The following is an 18,137-nucleotide window of genomic DNA, read 5'->3' as shown; positions in this document are numbered from 1 at the left end:
TCACATCTCAGAATGAGTTCATTCCAACTCAATCAATCAACCTTCAAAATATTCGAATATGGTGTTATAAGATTCAGAAAAAAAACCCTTTGTTTTCTCATAAAATTTACATCACAAAATTAGGAAAACTATGTTTTGATAATGATAATCATCTTATAAATGGGATTTATTAAAATTCTATTTTGTTGTTAACTTTCTTCAGTACATAAAAAATCTTTTAGCTTCAATGACACATAAAGATAAATTATTTTAAATGCAAAAAAAAAAAAAAACGACACATGCATACTTAGACCTTGGAGCATGGGTTAAGAGAACAGCTTGTTAAGATTCAAATTGTATCCATTAAAAAAATGTGATGAAATATAGATAAAAATAATATCAAAATGAAAGAAGGTCCCAGATATTTGTAGTCGTTATTTGAATATATGTATGTTTATTATTTTACAAAGCTGTTATCATTATTCTTATATTCTTGAAGAGAGAACATATATATTTAAAGTAATCACCTGTGCGTGAAAGACAAAAATTAACATTGAGGATTTGTAGCTGAGTAATAACACACTATTAGCTATTTTTGAGAGGGGGAGGTCAATTGAGTTTCAGCAAACTTAGCCTCACTACAACTATATTTACAATTATTGACAACAGTTGGCGTTAGTTTAGTAGTTATTTTCAATTAATTATCCAAATTAATTTTTTCTTTCGTACTAATAGTTGAATTGAGTTCTATAGTTCCTTATTGGACTTGGAGTAAGCTTAATGATCGAAATCGTAGTAATTCCTGCTCATAAGGATAAGTCCTTATTGGACTCAGAGTAGAATTGATGATTCACATCGGAGTAAATCCTGCCTATATCATTGGTATTTACGGAGTGGGATTTGTGTTTATTTCCCTTATTTTAAAGCTACTCGCAGCTAATTGAATGAAACGTCATGGCAACTATGCTACTATTCTCCAAAACATTATTTAAATTATCTGGATTACCGTGTTGATTTTCGTTTGCTATTTTTAACGTGTCGGAGGATAGTATTATTTTCATCTGTGGTCATCCTTAACAATGGTTAAAAATTTTCTAAAGAAGAAAACACGGGTTCAACTAAAGGGTAGGCATTTAACAGTTTTCAAAATCCATTATTAATTGATAAATGTTTTTTTTACCGTGTAACTATTGGTACTCTGGAAGTATCAGCTTTTAAGTAATGGCACTCTTAGCTACTTTTGCAAAAAATACAAGGAAACAATTGGCACCTTTAATACGAATATAAAATACTACAGCCAATATGTTGTATTATACACGGACATTATAATTAGAAATAATTTTTAGGAAGGCTATTGGAAAGGGAAGATTTATTTGACTTACATCAAAATATAAATTAAAGCAGCATGGTCATAAAACTACAGCACTGTTTGGGCGCAACAAGTACAAAGAAAACTAGGAAATCTATATTCAGCATTGCTATAAATCATTTATAAATTTTAATGAACCAAAACTTTGTATTATTTAGTGACTTTAAAGTCAATAAATAATTCAAAGGATTTATAAAATTTTATAATCTTTTAGGGCTGATGAATTGGTATGATTTGAGTGCCAGATAAAATTAATTGTGGTTGTATAAACACAAATGCAATAATGTTATCTTTACTAATAATAATGATTTGGCAAGTTTTTCAAAGTGCGTTATTTTTTATTTACTTTTGAATTCGAAGAAATATTTATAGAGTGTTGTGAAAATTAAACACCTATGATTTTCTTTTGCTATTTGTTAAATTGGGGAATAAAAAAACTTTGAGTTAAGAAAGATAATTAGATCTTAACGTAAAGCAGAAATAGCATAACCAAAAATCTTTAATCTTCTCTAAATAAAATACATATTATGATAAAAAAGTAATGTGTGTATAAAACATGAAATAATCGGACATCGTATTTTTGTGACTATGGAATTGGTTATTAAAAATATGAACTACCGTTATGTTAAAAAAATATACCAAAAAAACTAACTTGGTCATCCTGACAATTTAGGGAGTATATGGAAGGAAAGTAACTTAACTCTTATGACGACAATGCATTAGATTAGATGAAAAAGCCAATGGGAACCAACTTCATAGTTTTCCCACAAAAGAAGTATTACAAACATTAAATTTTACTCCTTTCCTTTGTTCAGCCCTGTGTCAGAAATGTTTTCGTGGAAGAACATGGTATAACACTCCCAATTATGATATATTTATTAGTTATAACAGTGACAAGAATCAATTTATCTGGGAAACACGTGATTCATATTTTAATATTCGGTCGAGTAAAAAATTCTGAGCGTTTTTCGCTAGATTTTCAGTTTTGTATTTGGTAAAACCAGTCGTTTGTTACCTCTGTCCAAAATAGAAGTAAAAAAAGAGAAAATTCAATACGTTCTTTCTTATGACTACGACCATGTGAAACAGCGGAGAAGATGGACAAAAAAAATGTTTCGTTTATGGACCTAATATAGTCTCGAATGCAGCAGGAATGAGGTTGTTTCAAAGATTCCGTTTGGTTAATTTGGAAGTCGAAGATGAGGCACGATCTAGTAGACCAATCATCGAAAATGTCGATAAAATAATGGAAATCGTCGAGTTGGACCGGCATGTTAGTTTTATTTATTTATTTTAATTTTATTGTCAACATAAAGTAAAAAAGGCTGAGAACTTTATACTTCCCCTATTATGAATATATGCCTATATAAAGTAAGTACATAGAGGGTCTGAATTCTTTGTTGAATAACAGGTTGTCATACAAATTCTTTATTCATTTGTCTTTTTATTTACTTTATAATTGGATATCAAATTATATGGGCCAGACAACATAGTATAGAAACTGTTTAAAATTTGAAAGTATGTTTTTAAAATGATATATCAGATGCCAATATAAGTCACTTAAATAAAGAAAGGTTTTAAACCTTTCACTTAAAGCTCATTTCATGAGTTTGAATAAAAACCTATAATTGACTCAAATAGGGCTATAAAATATTGGCCATTAAGATTGACAAAAAAAAAAAAAGAATTGTTTATATGTTGACGCCCTAGTCATTTTTTTAACTAGCCAAAATGTCTATTCATTTTTTTTATAGACAAAGAATACCACAAATGTTTGATCACTTTTAGACTATCATGGGGATTTTTTTGATTTAAAATAAGGTATGTTTGTAATTTATCAAGAATTTATCCATATCCAACTATTTAAAGACAATTGAAATACAAGTGTATGCCTTGAAATATCCATAGAAACTACTTATGTACATACTTCGTATATGAGGCTGGTCTGAAAAGTTTCCGACCTAACAAAGATACAAGACATTTGTTCTGAATTTTTATTTTTTATTTTTCAACATGGTCTCTTTGTAACTCTATACACTTTTCCCGGCGATGCTGTTATCTCTGTAATCTGATCAAATAGTACTTGGCGTTTTTCCCTGCAAAATAATTGTTCACGTGACTCTTTTTGTTTTTTGCTCAATTATTCCGATTTGGATTGAGTTAAACGCTTCAAATTTTAACACAACAAGCCTTTGTATGTCTGCTTTTGTTTCAATCTATTTAAAGATTACACTTCCGAAAACAAATATTTAATGACAGTTTGATACTCCATTTTGTCCATTTTCACAAAAACACACAGATTCAAACAATTATTACAGAACAAATGTGCATTCAAAATAGTTAAAACTTTGGTGAGTAACTGCAGCACTTAGATTCGCCTTAAATTTGTTTTCAATGTCTATTTGACGTATGAAACGTTGACTAAAGATAATACTCATGATTTGAATCCAAAATTGTCTGTGTAAATGAAGTATTTAAATTATGGTATTACGTAGTCAAACAAATTGGATTCAGGACATCCAATCAAATCCCTATATGGAGGCAGTTTTAGCCACAAGGGTTTGCTAAGTGCCGAACAACTTAAATATTGGACATATTATTGTTAATAATATGACTATAATGGAAATTAAAATGCTTTTATTTAAGGCTTTTACAACATTTTTGAACAAAATATATAAAAATAGTAGTGAAAACTTACTAAATGTAAGATTCTGTGCTAATTGAAGCTAATTTTGCATACTGATTCCAAAATTATTGATAAAATTGGTAGTTCAAACCAAAACTTTTTCTAAAAAGGAAGAATTGGGCTAATCTGCAGGAAAAGAAAAGAGAAAAGAAGTAGGAAGGAAGAAAACTGCTCTATGGGATGAAAGAGAAAATAATAAAACATATATGCTGATAGGGCTCTGCACCATGCTAATACTACTAAGAGTTTGAACTAATTTAGGTATTTTTAAAATCTGCTGTCTCCATGTAGTCCATTTTTGGACTATATGGAGTCAACAAATGTATAGATACAAAGCTGTCCCCGAATAGTCCACTATCCCCATAAACTCCGGGAACCTTGAGATACATCTTTTCCATTAATTAAGAATGAGGATCAATAAGCGTGATTTCTCTTTAATAATATGTGATGTAATAAAATATTTATGACAATAATCATAAAAAGGATTAAGCAGATTACTTGAAGGAATTGTTAAATTGAATAGAATCCTTATTTAATGTAGTGTAACTGTGTAGTACAATATTAAATAAAAAATATTGTTTTATATAATTAATATTCTCCACATTATAAAACTTTTCTATATATATAACTTTGACCACAATTATTAACACTTTTTTTGTTCAATAAGTTTGTTGTTTGATGCCAGCTCCCAAATTAGTTCTCTTGAAACTGTAAACAATTCCCAAACAACTATTGAATAGTACTAAATTGTATTAGGATGGTTTATTCTTTATAGCTTTTAGCACGAGAAACATGAACATAAACTTTATAACCCAAAATATCAGTTTGTTTAAAGTGCTCTTTTTTTATTATGAAGTCTTCTATTTAGGACAAACTGGGATTTTTATCAGGCTTGTAAGTGTTCTACTATTTTGGCGTTCAGTTCATTTTTTTTTTTTCGTTTCGTGTTCCGAAATTATTTCTATTCCGCGTTGCAATCCTAAGGTATACAATATACTTTGATAGTGTCCGGGAGCCCTCATTTGAGAACTCTGTTTCAAGATTTTTTGAATACAATAATTCGGTGAATATTAGCGTTCAAATGACCTACTACTGATTAAAATCAGTTCATTTATTTTCCAAATGCCAAATAATAGCAGATTTGATTTGCACCCAGGACAGCAACATGATAAGAAAAACTGGATTGTGAATGCTGTGTCTTGACGAGGTCGAGGAGACACAAACTATTTAAACCAAGGAATCCAGGATGACGGAAAGAAATTAGGAGAGGAAAGACGTGGAGGAATAAAACAAAGGTTGTCTAATAGGAACAATTATATTCTTATTAATACAATAACCTACTCTGATAGATACATAAAATCCACTACTATTTATACTTAAAACGAGGTAAAAGACTGTACTTTACATATATATATATATATATATACATACAAGAAAATAAGAGAAGTAAGAGAACAAGGGGGAAGGAAACACGAATACATTACAGTGAACTAGTCGAATGAATATAAGAACGACCGCTACCTTACCTACGTGGTCGATGAGGTTCTGTCGGTCAACTAGACTAAGTTTTCAGCCTCCACAAATGATGCTGGGAATCGTTGCAATTGCTTGAGGAGATTTTTTTTAGGTAAAATCCGAATACATGGAAATTTAATAATGTATTTGGGATATTTGCTATATGTAGATTTTATCATATATGTAAAAATGTTGTATTTTTTTTTACATACTAAAATGTATTTTGATATTAACTAAATATGTAAAGTTATATATTAAAAAATATTTTTGTAAAATATAAATAGATGAATACACTATTAAATACAAAAGCGAATATGATGAAAGATTAATTGAAGGATGCCTTGGATAAATAATTGTAAAAGACCTGCAAGGGCTTCAGCCCTAGGATTGAGGCAATAGTAGAGACCATAGTAAGTCAATTTGAGAACTAATAAAGTGAAATAAATATATAACGCCTAACGATTTTATTACTTCTACTTTTTGAGATTATTGATAAAGTTAAGCTTAGACACACTCTACCCAAGAAAGGTACTAGGAGAGGGGGGGGGACTGTTACCCACCCATGGACTATTAGAGTAGGGAAATTTTAATGTAAATACAATGATTTGAAAAAGAATGTTAAATGTTGCCTTACAAAAAGAGCATACAGATTTCAAATTGGGAGGTCTCAAAATTCATACGCCTCAGTATTTTGTCATATCTCAGATAGGTCACTGAAGAGGCTGAATAAGCGCTACTATGACTTCTTTGGTAAATAATTATGGTCCCCAAAAGTTCGGATCTTAATCCGATGGATTATTTTGTATTTTAATCAAGGAGGGTATATTTAATACGCCAAGTAAATATTTAGTCCACGCTTGGTCCTTTTTACGGGCTCAAACCCTAATTGATGCTGGATGTGGATAAATCAAATGAGCTCTTTTTCAACACTTATATGTATAATTCAAGCTAATTTTCAAATAAGTTTATCGAAAAATGTGGCCTCAGAGACAATTTATAGATTTTTGAAAAATACACCGATTTAGAAATATAAATTTTCTAGTTTTGATTATTTGAGTTCAAGTAAAGTAAATTTGTGAAAAAAATATTTAGTAAAAGTCTTGAAAAATAACAAGTAATTAAGTCAAGTATAGTATAATTGGCAAACTACCAACTGATTTCAGCTTGTTTTCTTTTTTAAAGGAAAAATTGCAGAACAGATTAAAAATCACAATGCAACCAGTGGCAAAGGGGGGGGGGGATGCTGTGGCCTTAATAGAATTTGAAACAAAAAATCCAAATTCGATATTAAGAACCGCCAATATTTACTCTGAAAGTTAAGGTAGACCACCAGATATAGTAAAAAATGTTATGACTTGTTGTCTTAATTTTGGTTGAATGATATTTAAAAACGATTTATAACTATTCTATCAAAATTATTACATTATTTTGACATTTTATAATGACAATAACCACTCACCAGTATTTTCCTTAGTAACACATCAAGTTTAAACCGATGATAACCAATCAATGAATGTGATATGTTATATAAAAAGTTAATATTTTTTTTATAGGGAAAAACAATATTATTTTAAGAGAAAATACATTTTATGAATTCACTATTCGAAGAAAAGAAAATGAATAAATTGCCTCAACTACTTATCAAACGGATAAAAAAGGCTTTCACAATTAGGGCATTTGGTCAAACCACTGTTTTCGATTCTTATTAGGAATAGAAATACACATTTAATATGAGTAGGTACAATTCTTTATTTGGGATTTTCAATCAAATAAATAAGTACATAGTTTGATTTTATTAAGTTCTACATCACGAGAAAATAAGGAAATATATTACTGTAATTGAATGGAATACATTAGACATGAGCTTCTTCAAGAAATGTTATGAGCAGATAAAAAAATCCATGAAAAATTCATGTAAATATATAAACCTATAGAAGATTAAATCGATTCATTAAGGGGTTCACGTATAAAGATAGGACATATCCGGGTGGGTTCGGATCTTAAAACGTAAAGATACGAAATCCGTAACCAAAATTAGACGGATACTTGTCCCAAATTTTATGATCATTTTATCCGAAGTTTGGGCTTAAATACAATAGAATACGGATTGAAGTTATATTTTCACTGATTACTGTTGCCAAACATATTAATAACCCAATATTATTACTATTAGAACGTAATGATTCGTTACTAGCAGTAAAACGCAGCATTTCCCGAAGTAATTTGTTGTAGACTAAAATACATATTTTGTTTTAATAATATAGATGAAGACATCCTATCAAATCATCAGTGTTGTTCTCTGTTTTTAATAAGTACACTCACTCAATACTTGGTTATCCCCCCCCTCAAGAATGAAACAATCATAATAATAGCTTGATAAAAAAAATTATGATTTGATGAGCCAGCGAGTACTTAAGGTTTCTAGAGCGCTCACCGACTGTGCGTTACTTATACATTCTCGTTACTAAACCTCCTAAAATTCAGTATATTTTATTTTATTTAACAAAAACAGTACTCTCAGTATACACGCTCGATGCTACATACAACCCACCTATGATATTTCATTAACACGCCTACATTGTTATTCTTTAGATCGAAAATATGTATAAGATATAATATACATCAGGGAGCACTATATACAGTGCACTCTAGATACACGTTCGATGCTACATGCAAAACACCTACGATATTTCCTTAATACAACTACATTCTTATTTCTTAGATCAAAAGTATGTGTATGCTATACTTCATGGAGCACTATATATATACATTATGACTCCATTGTTATTTCTTAGAGCAAATTGGCATATTTTCATTCAAAGATTCATACGAAAAAACTTTACTTTTTTAAGACAGTATATATTATAATTATTGTTATCATAATATTGGAACAACAACTACAAGATGCAACTGTTTCTGTAGATGTCACTCCAAGCCCTAATCAAGAAAAATAGAGATGCTACCTTCAATATATAAAATATTAATTTTTTAAACTATGATTAAGTATTAAGCGATACTATAGGCTTTTTAAGATCCGTAAATGATCGAGTAACCAAAGCCCGTTCGAATATCAAATAATACAAACTTACTTATTCCCTCTTTACCCGTCTATTTGGGATCCAAGACCCCTTTTTATCTTTATCAAGCAATGCTATAGGCTTCGATTCTCGAATCTTTTTGGATAATACAAGTTTTTTTAAACCGTACCCGGGTACGTCAGATCCAGATTCAAGACTCGATCTACCCCTACTCGCATAATCATTTACTCTACTCTACATATTACATAGGCGTATATGTATTACAAATTATTTTCGTTGATCCATTGTTATTTTTTCAAATGTGATAAGACTGCCAACAACTTAAATAAACTATCCATTAGTGCCCTTGGCTGTTTATCCAAACCAAACACTGAAATATCCTTTTAATATCTTGAGTTTATGATATTTTAGCTCTATTTTATATTCTTAAATGATCATGCCGTTCTTGTATCTAATTTTTTAAGTTTCAAAGTTTGTTTGTCTATCTGTATGTGTGAAAAACAGTCACAGTAGACCCACCATTGCCCGGAGTAATTAAGCAACGTCTAAAAAATGGCTTTCATATTATAGAAGATAATTCCACTAAAATTCCTCATTGTGACTGCCTATTTTTCATGAGCACACTCACACGTAACTACTCAATACTTATCATATATATACAAAAATGAACATATCTAGCTTCCTCCTCCGTTTTTTTTGCCTGGCAACAGTTTTAGTTTTCTTCTAGATCTATGTACTATTAAAAATAAGGAGTGAAGGGAAGGTGGTAGTAGCCAGTTAATTCGTCTTGGATGAACACTTATGAGAACTCAATCTGTTCAATAATTTTTCAGGTAGTAACATGAAGGGGAGATTGCATTAACCAGTTAATTCGTCTTGGATTGCTGCAATTCAAATGAATACTTATGAGCATTCTATTGAAGTATTGGATATTATGCAGGATACTAATTTATTTGGAGGTAGAGTAATTTTAAAGTTGTTATGTAGTTGGTGCATTTAGTAAACGATCTTTACTTTAGGCAAGTGAGGAGTAGGTTAGTTTATTGACATGGGGTTGAACAGGCTTTAATTTAAAAAGGTTATAATAATGAACTTTTTTTTTGTGATAAAAAAAGACATCAACAAAAAATTATTAATCATAAAATTTGTTTAGCTACATACTGAGAGGATTGTTACGGAGCTATCTGTTGATTGTTTACTGTTACTGATTATTAAATATCTTTTCAATTTGTTAGGTTGTCTTTAAAGCATGTGTAACTGTGGGAATATTGCCGTACAAAATACCTGCTTAAGAGTAATCTTGACAAACATAACCTTTTTTTTTTATCAAACCCAGGAGGCTAGCCACTTTTTTTTTGTGTGTGTTCTTGGGTTTTTTCATTATTGTTTTAGAATAAATTAGGTACTTTTACATTCCATTCAAATAGACAAACATAAGTTATGAATCACATTATTTATTTGAATTTTAAAATTATTTGACCACCACCATTTTGTGTCCAAACGTGAATATATCATTAATACATTGTTATTTCTTAGATCAAATTATATCTATAATAATACCATGGAGCAGTATCTACAGTCCACTCAGTAACTCGTTTTCATATATTCATACAGACAGAAAGCCAAACTTTGCTTTATTAATATTATATCAATATAAACTACTCCCTAAAATATTTATTTCACCCAACTACTCCCTTACTAGTACAAAGGATTTTTAGCTTCTGTGTTCACAGGATTGTATATATATATTATTTATTTTTTGAAAGGGGGGGGGTTAGGGATTGCGCTTTTTGGAACTGAAAAAGAAAAAAAAATCATACATTAAACTTTTCGAAAAAAATTTCAAAAATCTAAAGCGCTACACACAAAATTCCATATACTATTAAAAAAAATAGCTAAAAATATTTAAAATCCATTGATATTCTCAAAAAATTAAGTTATTTCAAAGAAAATTCAAAATCCACAGCTGTTTAAAAAAATTAAATTTTTTGAAGAAAAATTTAAGAATTCATTACTGTTCACAGAAACTTAATTAAACTTCAAATATTAAATTTTTTCGATAAAATTTCAAAATCTACAGCTATACACACCAAATTTAAATGATTATTTATTATTTAAAAAAAATAAAAAATTGAAAGAAAATAAAACTCAAAATCCATTGATATTCTCAATAAATTAATTTTTTTTAGAAAAAATTCAAACATCCATATATATTCTCAAAAAATTCATTTTTTTTTGTAAAAAAAAAGTCCAAAATCCAGAGGCGTTTACAAAATTTTTTTTTGGAGAAAACTTTAAAAAGCCATAACTATTCAGAAAAATTTAATTAGTTTTTAAATATTACATTTTTTCAAGAAAATTTCAAATATTGAATTTTCTAGTAAAAAACAAAAAGTCATTTTTTTGGGAGGGGGCTACAGCCCCTCCAGCCCACACCCTGCGGACGCTTATCAAGTATGTACCACTTGTAAAATATTCTTTCAAAATCTCAAGTACCCCCTGGAGTGCCCCCAATTAACCCAAGGGGTACGTGTACATCTATTTCATAACCACTGTTTTAAAGTATCAGGTCTACACATTCAATTTTAATTGAAAAGAGTTTTGTAAACCTTGATGTTTCTCAAAATTATTTTTATTTATATCCATTAATTTTTAAGATTTTTACTTCATTTTGAAATTAATTTGTTAATAATGTAAAATCTCACGAGAAGGAAAGCATAATAATTTATAAGAAGATATTATTTTCTTACCTTAATAACAAAATTTTAGACTAACTCCAAGGGGTTCACAACAATTTATTGTTCAATTTGATGAATAATTTAGAAGCCATTTATGTCGCATTAATTCATCCACCACTTGAATTACCAATTTTTTTCAATACAGACTAAAGACAATTCAGAAATAATAAACTATATTTATATAAGTATTTTTAAATGTTGTTATAACTGTTAATTAATTACAAAGTCACTTTCATATTAAGGGCGAGTGAAATAATTCATAGCTTTTTTAACAATTAGAAGGATTTTTTACCTTAATCATTCAAAGAGTTCTCTAGAAACGAGGTGATAGACAAAACATGCATCTGCTGATGTAAGACTACTAGGTTTAGAAATTCCGAAAATTTCGTGACATTCAGTTACAGCCTTGTTTTGTTAACATTGCCATAACTTGTAACAATGTAAGAGGAGGTTAATTAAAAAAAAACATAATTTCCATACCCCTATATTTTTTTTTTCCTTTTTTACAATGACTAGAGTTCACAATCTTGCTGTTGATATGGCTCGTGCTGGCCATGATGGTAAGCCTTGTTTCAAATTTTGTCAGGGTACTCATGGAAACCATGCCCTCAGCTTCAATCAAATTTATGGCATTTCGGAAGGGGAAGGAGGGAAGGACACATCAGGCAAACGGTTCCTAAATTCGAAGAGGACCATAAGCAATAACTATACCATCGAGGCTGTGTATAACTTTATTGAGGACGACAGTCGGTTAAGTGTAGAAAAAGTAATGTTGAAATTTTACTTGTTCCATGAATCTGAAAGAAGGATTCTGAAAAAGGATCTTGACGTTTCAAAATGTGCTGCAAGATGGGTTCTAGAGCAATTGACTCAACCACACAAAATGTAGAGAATTCAATGTACAAAGGCTTTTTAAAAGGCATATTTGAGAAAAGGAAGGAATTTATTCACTCTATTGTCAGTATGGAAGTAACCAATCTTTTTTCCTATATCCCAGTGACAAAATAAGACTTTTTGTTGTGTTTTGACGAGGGAGAGGAGACACAAACTATTTATAGGTGGAGAGATCCAGGACGTGTATTCCTTATAATAAAAAAACCTACTCTAATAAACACATGACTATTTATACCGGGTAAAACACTGTACTTTAATACATAAATATATACAAGAAATTAAGAGAAGAGAAGAATAAGGGGGGAAATAAATACGAATACATTACACTTTTAAACTTGTCTAGAGAAGCACGAGTAAAACTGATCGTGGGATACACACACATTATTCCATCATGCACTTGATATCAAAGAAAGACGTATTCTACTCTCGAGTACGATTATTTTTTTCTTTCCTAAATAAAATAATGTTGTTAGAAGTTGTTATTTGATATTAAACATTAACGTTTACTAATGGCCTTTGAAGCACCTCACTCGAAAATGATATAATTAATTATAACTTTATGTGGGAGTTTCTTCAGTTTAGTTTCATAACTACTCCATAAAATTAATATTTCAATATTTATTTTTCTATCCCTGATAGTGAACGTACAATATCTATTTTCTACTCTAAGCTTGGTTTGGATTACCTTTGGGATAGTGTACAAGATATTATCATCGTCCTGAAAACGAAATCCTGGCCGCTTGGGTGATAACCTTGTATTGCACATCTGAACCAACGATGCTACTTGGTTTAATATCAACGCTTGTTTGGACACCAATCAAATACCTTAGTCTTTTACACTTAAATATTGTCTCATACTTCTTTTTTTATGCCCATACAGCATTTATAAATTGTATATGTTTCCCGGCGGAGGTAAATATTGTCCTTTTCTTGATTTGGATCTTAAAAGTATATGCATACATAATAATGACTCTTATTTATATAATATATAAAATGATGGCTTGTATATGTTTAATTTATATATATATAATATATAAAATGATGGCTTGTATATGTTTAATTTCTATATATATAATCCGGCAATGTTTATCCATGCAAATATGGAGAATACACCGTTCAAATTGATGTTGATGTGTACTGTATCTTTGGAAACGAAATAATAAGCTATTGCGGATCTTAGCATCTCGAAAGTTGCCACTTGTAAATAGAAATACTTGAATTTAAATGTTTTATTTTATTGTATTATGAACAGATGAGTTGATAAGTAGTGATGAAAATCATTTGTATTTTGAAAATGCAAGTTAAAAAAACAAAAATAAACAGGGTAACCCTGACAGTTTGATGAATGTTTTAGAGAAGAGCAGGTTAGCTTTCAATCAGCTGAGACAAGAGAAGAGTGGGGGAAGGAAATAAAAAAGGGTATTTGCTAGAATTACTCCCATCATACAAATATTTAATGAGCGCTCGATAGTAAATTTTGTCACTTTTCACAATAACACTCAAACCACTATCGCATAACAACTGCGCGTCCAAAATTGCTAAAACTTTGGTGAATAACTGTCAACAGTTGTTCGATGGATGTGAATAGCTTATATTTACAAGTTCTGCCATCTTTTTGTAGAGGTTGTACACTTTTCAGACCAATCTTGCATTTAGTCATCATAAAAATAAATAGGGGGATCTTGTCTGTACGATTGTTTGAATAGAGATTGTCATTTTCAAAAATCCCCACTCCCTTTAAGTAATAAAGATATTTAATTATCTTAAAAATGGAATAACTGCAAGGCTAAGTCTTCTTTGATGACGCACCAGAAGCACCTGGAGCTTTGATGGGAAGTTCTTATGTATCCACCCTACAGTCCAGACCTGACACCAAGTGACTTTACCTGTTCCTGTCAACGCGCCTGGCCTAAAAATTTGGCCTCAATAGAGCCCTATCAAAGTTGGTTTTCCGAGTCTTTTTGCCAATAGGGACAAGTGCCTTATGATGTTGGATTATCGAACTGAACAGAGCTTGTACATACTTGGCTAAGTATTGAATTGTGGCAAAAAATACGAAATTACTTTTTACCCAACCTGTTACAAATTCAAATGAAAAGTTAGGCACTTAATCAAATTTTAATAAGTAATATTCTATTACAGGATCGAATAAAATATTATATTGGATTCTAATATGATGAAATATTTACATGTATTTCATATTAATACTTGCTGTAGAAATATTATGACAATAACAGTTTGGGAGTATTTAAGATTTTAATAAAAGTTGGTATGATTGACTATTTTGGCTAACCACCAGCTCATGTTTCTTTTCTCACCTTTTTTCTGTTTCTTTTTGTAAGAAAGGTTGCATGATACAATAAAGGTAAAGCCATGTTTGAAATAGTTTGGAATTAAATTCAAATCGATTTTACAGCTGAACAGGTAATATTTAGTTAGAATGGGGTTGTATTAGTCCTTCCTATGGGGACTTAAAATGAGTCCCGTTGCGTTCATGTTATCGGTCCTTAAAAAATGTCTCAAATTTTAAAGCACTCTCTATGAAAAATCATTTTCTCTAATAAGTATCTTTAAAAAACGTAAATATTTTGCTAATATTCTTAATATAGGTTTAATTAAGGTCCAAACTAGGCTTACTAAAATGATAGAAGATTGACGTCACTATGATCTATCGGTATCTATGATGGAGTCATTTTTCCTAATTGTTCTATAAAACGGCCTTACGTCCTGTTCGGATGCTTCCTTAAAATTTAGGACGTCAAAATTTTGTTACGAATACATCAACTAACAACTAACTAAAAACAATTAATTATCTGCAAGGTGGTGTAACAGTCTTGGGACGTAACATACATCTTTCACAGTCCCCTCTATATGAGTTACATACCTATATTTGATATTGAATGATACTATCAATCTGGGAGTTGTATTATTTTCCTACAAGATGGCGTCACTATCTATTGCTATGTTTATATTCTGATTTAAACATTGTATTTCTTCTTGTTGATATCATTTTGGTTATTCAATGAGATTCTCCCAATTTTTGATCCTTCAAGTTTAGTCGAGTTTTTCAAATAATATGCTGGATATGTTGGAATAATAATGATGAAATTGTCACTTCTGTAAAGTCAAGTTTTTTAAGTTCGAGTAGTACTCGAATCCAACACCAAGAGTAAAACTAAGTATAATCCGAGAAGAAGAAAAATATCGAAGTCACAAGGTATGCAAAAGACTGTTCCAATGTAATTAACTGTTGGGGGCATCTGCAAAATTATATTATAATAATGAAGAAACAATTGTTGCATGGACTTTTTTTTTTCATAGTTGAATAGGTAGTTGTAGTTATACCTGCTCCGTATGAAGTAAGCATTCTCACCTATCATAGATGGCGGCATTTTTTTTTAATAATTCAGGTTATTTTCATTTAGTACGAACCTTCAAAAGGCACTTGTTAAAATTTGATGACATTCTGTTTTTTGGTTTGTGAGTTATAGTGATAAGTTACTTTTGCTATTTCGAAAACAATGCATCAAAAAAAATTGCGTTTTAATTTTACACTGCTTCTTGAATGAAAAAAAATACCGTTCAAACTAAGAATTGGCTTGAAAAGGGTTATGGGGACTCCACTTCATAAAGCAAATAAATTATATAATAATAATAATTTAAAAAACCCAATTTTGAAAAAAAAAAAGTTTTTTTCACTGTCACTTTCCACCCAATGGGATATATGAATTTAAGTATCATTAAAATACATTCCCTGCACAAATGCTACTTCAATGCAGAAGGTTCTCTTCTTCAATGCATTAATTATTTTTCTCCTCAGAAAAATCCTATAACAGGCAGCGGATATTGTATATTGTGTTTTAATTCAGTAATACCATTCACTCTTCACCTCGTACTCACTAAAAAATGTCCACTCTCGGTTTAATAAAGGCAGGAATATAATATGACAAAATAGAAAGGTGTTCAGTAAGATTTTTTTTTTTATCAAGAACATTTACAAAAGTCCTTTGTTTAGTCAGTAAAATAAGTTTGATTACTATTTTGGAAAAATACAAAATATGTGCTTTCAAAATACTTATGCATGTTTTTATTTCCAGATTTATACATTGCAACAAGTGTCCCTATCAGTTGAGTTGACTGTTAAAAGTTCATTTAATCAAAAAATGATTGATTAATCAGTTTCTTTACAATACATGGCAAGCTATCTATAAAAAGGTTGGACATAAATAGACTGTATTCTAAATGTACAGGGTGATTTTTATCTTCCTGTATATTCGTTTATGTATTTAAGTACTGAGTTTTATGTATTATAAATAGTGTCGTCTTATGTAAATATATTTAGAGTATAATTAGAACACACATGATCTAGTGTAGTATCATTCCTCCACGTCCTTCTTCCTCTCATCTCTCCCGGTCATCCTGGATCTCTCCTATTATAAATAAGCTTGCGTCTCTCCCTCGTCAAGACGCAACATTGGCGACGAGGATGGGATCAGGATCACGTGACCTCCCTGCTGTGGGATCGTCGGCGAAGCTAGCCCTGTTGGAGTTGGGTAGCCCTTTTTCGTCGATGGGGAGAACGCTCGTTCGTTTGCGGAAGGCGGAGCAATATGGACTGTGCCTATGTTTGGGCCTCGTGGAGGAAGGAAGAGAACCTTGGTCACTTTCAAGAAGTGAAGTGTGTGTCCGGGTCAGGGACCACATAATTAAAAATGGATTTGTTCCTACGCACTTTTGGTTCTCTACTGTTCCTACTCTCCCGTTCACATCATTGGTTGATGGATGTGGAACGGTCTCTCTTGTGGATCATCCCGAGTTGGATGAGGGTACATCGAGCAAGATGTCTCCCAGGGACGAGCAGGGTGCTCGGGTCCTTAAAACCTCAACAAGGGTGAGTGTTGTTTCTCCCAGGGACGAGCAGGGTGCTCGGGTCCTTAAAACTTCAACAAGGGTGAATGTTATTTCTCCCAGGGACGAGCAAGGTGCTCGGGTCCTTAAAACCAACAAGGGTGAATGTTATTTCTCCCAGGGACGAGCAAGGTGCCGCGGGTCCTTGAAACCTTTATGAGGAGTATTGTTCTCCTTTCTCCGGTGCGCGTGCTGAGAGCACGGCACGTCTATGGAGATAAACTTTTAAAATACAAGGAAGAATGCTTTGTCCTCGCCTGGACATGGATGGAGCGGATCTATAGGCTGCTGTTCATGGAGAGGAACCTGTTTAAGCACCGCCATGGATTTGGTGCTTGGGGGGTGATGTTATGTATTTAATATGTCCTTTCTGGTTTTTATCTTCCTGTATATTCGTTTATGTATTTAAGTACTGAGTTTTATGTATTATAAATAGTGTCGTCTTATGTAAATATATTTAGAGTATAATTAGAACACACATGATCTAGTGTAGTATCATTCCTCCACGTCCTTCTTCCTCTCATCTCTCCCGGTCATCCTGGATCTCTCCTATTATAAATAAGCTTGCGTCTCTCCCTCACGTCAATCAGCTGAAACTAAGATACAAATGCGTCAGTTTATTCAAAAACATCATCCGTGTCAGCTGCAATGCTTTCCTTAAGAGATTGAATGGTGTCATTACTGCCAAAGGCAGTTATATTGAGTAAAATATACCAAATTGAATAAATTAGGTGTATGCAAAACAAGTTTAATGAGCGATTCTGTGTTTTAATCCTTTTGAATCGTTTAAACACATATGCGTCATCCTCTAGTAACAAATGATTACCGTTTTGTTCAAGTCTAACAACATAAACTACAATACAAAACGACAGCTTTTGTTGTCAAGTCCTTATAGAAGGATTACATTTCGTATATTTAAGCATTCATAAGGTAACGTAGCTACAAATATAAAGAGGATAATGAGTTAAAAATTAAACAACTAAAAAGGAAAAAACTATAATTTTATTTCT

The 18,137-nt window shown here is 31.1% G+C and overlaps 1 protein-coding gene and 2 long non-coding RNA genes across 5 annotated transcripts in view; 1 reads left to right on the top strand and 2 right to left on the bottom strand.

The window, feature by feature from the left end:
* Positions 1-12,755, bottom strand: part of LOC121113955 (dynein axonemal light chain 4-like) — a 35,008-nt gene extending 22,253 nt beyond the window's left edge. Inside the window, exons 1-3 of one of the 2 annotated variants that reach the window (XR_011779447.1) lie at positions 12,110-12,755; positions 11,618-12,054; positions 11,338-11,471 (exon numbers count right to left, since the gene is read on the bottom strand). The gene's annotated coding sequence lies outside the window, so the exon portion shown is untranslated. Of the gene's footprint in view, positions 1-11,337; positions 11,472-11,617 lie in introns of both variants that reach the window. The other variant, XR_011779446.1, reaches the window with a different exon arrangement.
* Positions 12,559-13,444, top strand: LOC121113954 (uncharacterized). Of its 2 annotated transcripts, none has more exons than XR_005863176.2 (2): positions 12,559-12,649; positions 12,859-13,444. It is a non-coding gene; the product is annotated as an uncharacterized lncRNA (long non-coding RNA). The 2 variants fall into 2 exon arrangements; XR_005863175.2 differs by lacking the exon at positions 12,559-12,649 and adding an exon at positions 12,673-12,795.
* Positions 13,445-17,060: 3,616 nt separating this feature from the next.
* LOC139905020 (uncharacterized) lies at positions 17,061-17,698 on the bottom strand. Its single transcript, XR_011779445.1, has 2 exons — positions 17,280-17,698; positions 17,061-17,100 (listed from the first exon to the last, which is right to left on the bottom strand). It is a non-coding gene; the product is annotated as an uncharacterized lncRNA (long non-coding RNA).
* Positions 17,699-18,137: the final 439 nt, after the last annotated feature.

This window comes from Lepeophtheirus salmonis, chromosome 3 (assembly GCF_016086655.4).
Source record: "Lepeophtheirus salmonis chromosome 3, UVic_Lsal_1.4, whole genome shotgun sequence".
Lineage (NCBI taxonomy): Eukaryota > Metazoa > Arthropoda > Copepoda > Siphonostomatoida > Caligidae > Lepeophtheirus > Lepeophtheirus salmonis.
This window is presented reverse-complemented; position numbering and strand designations above follow the sequence as displayed.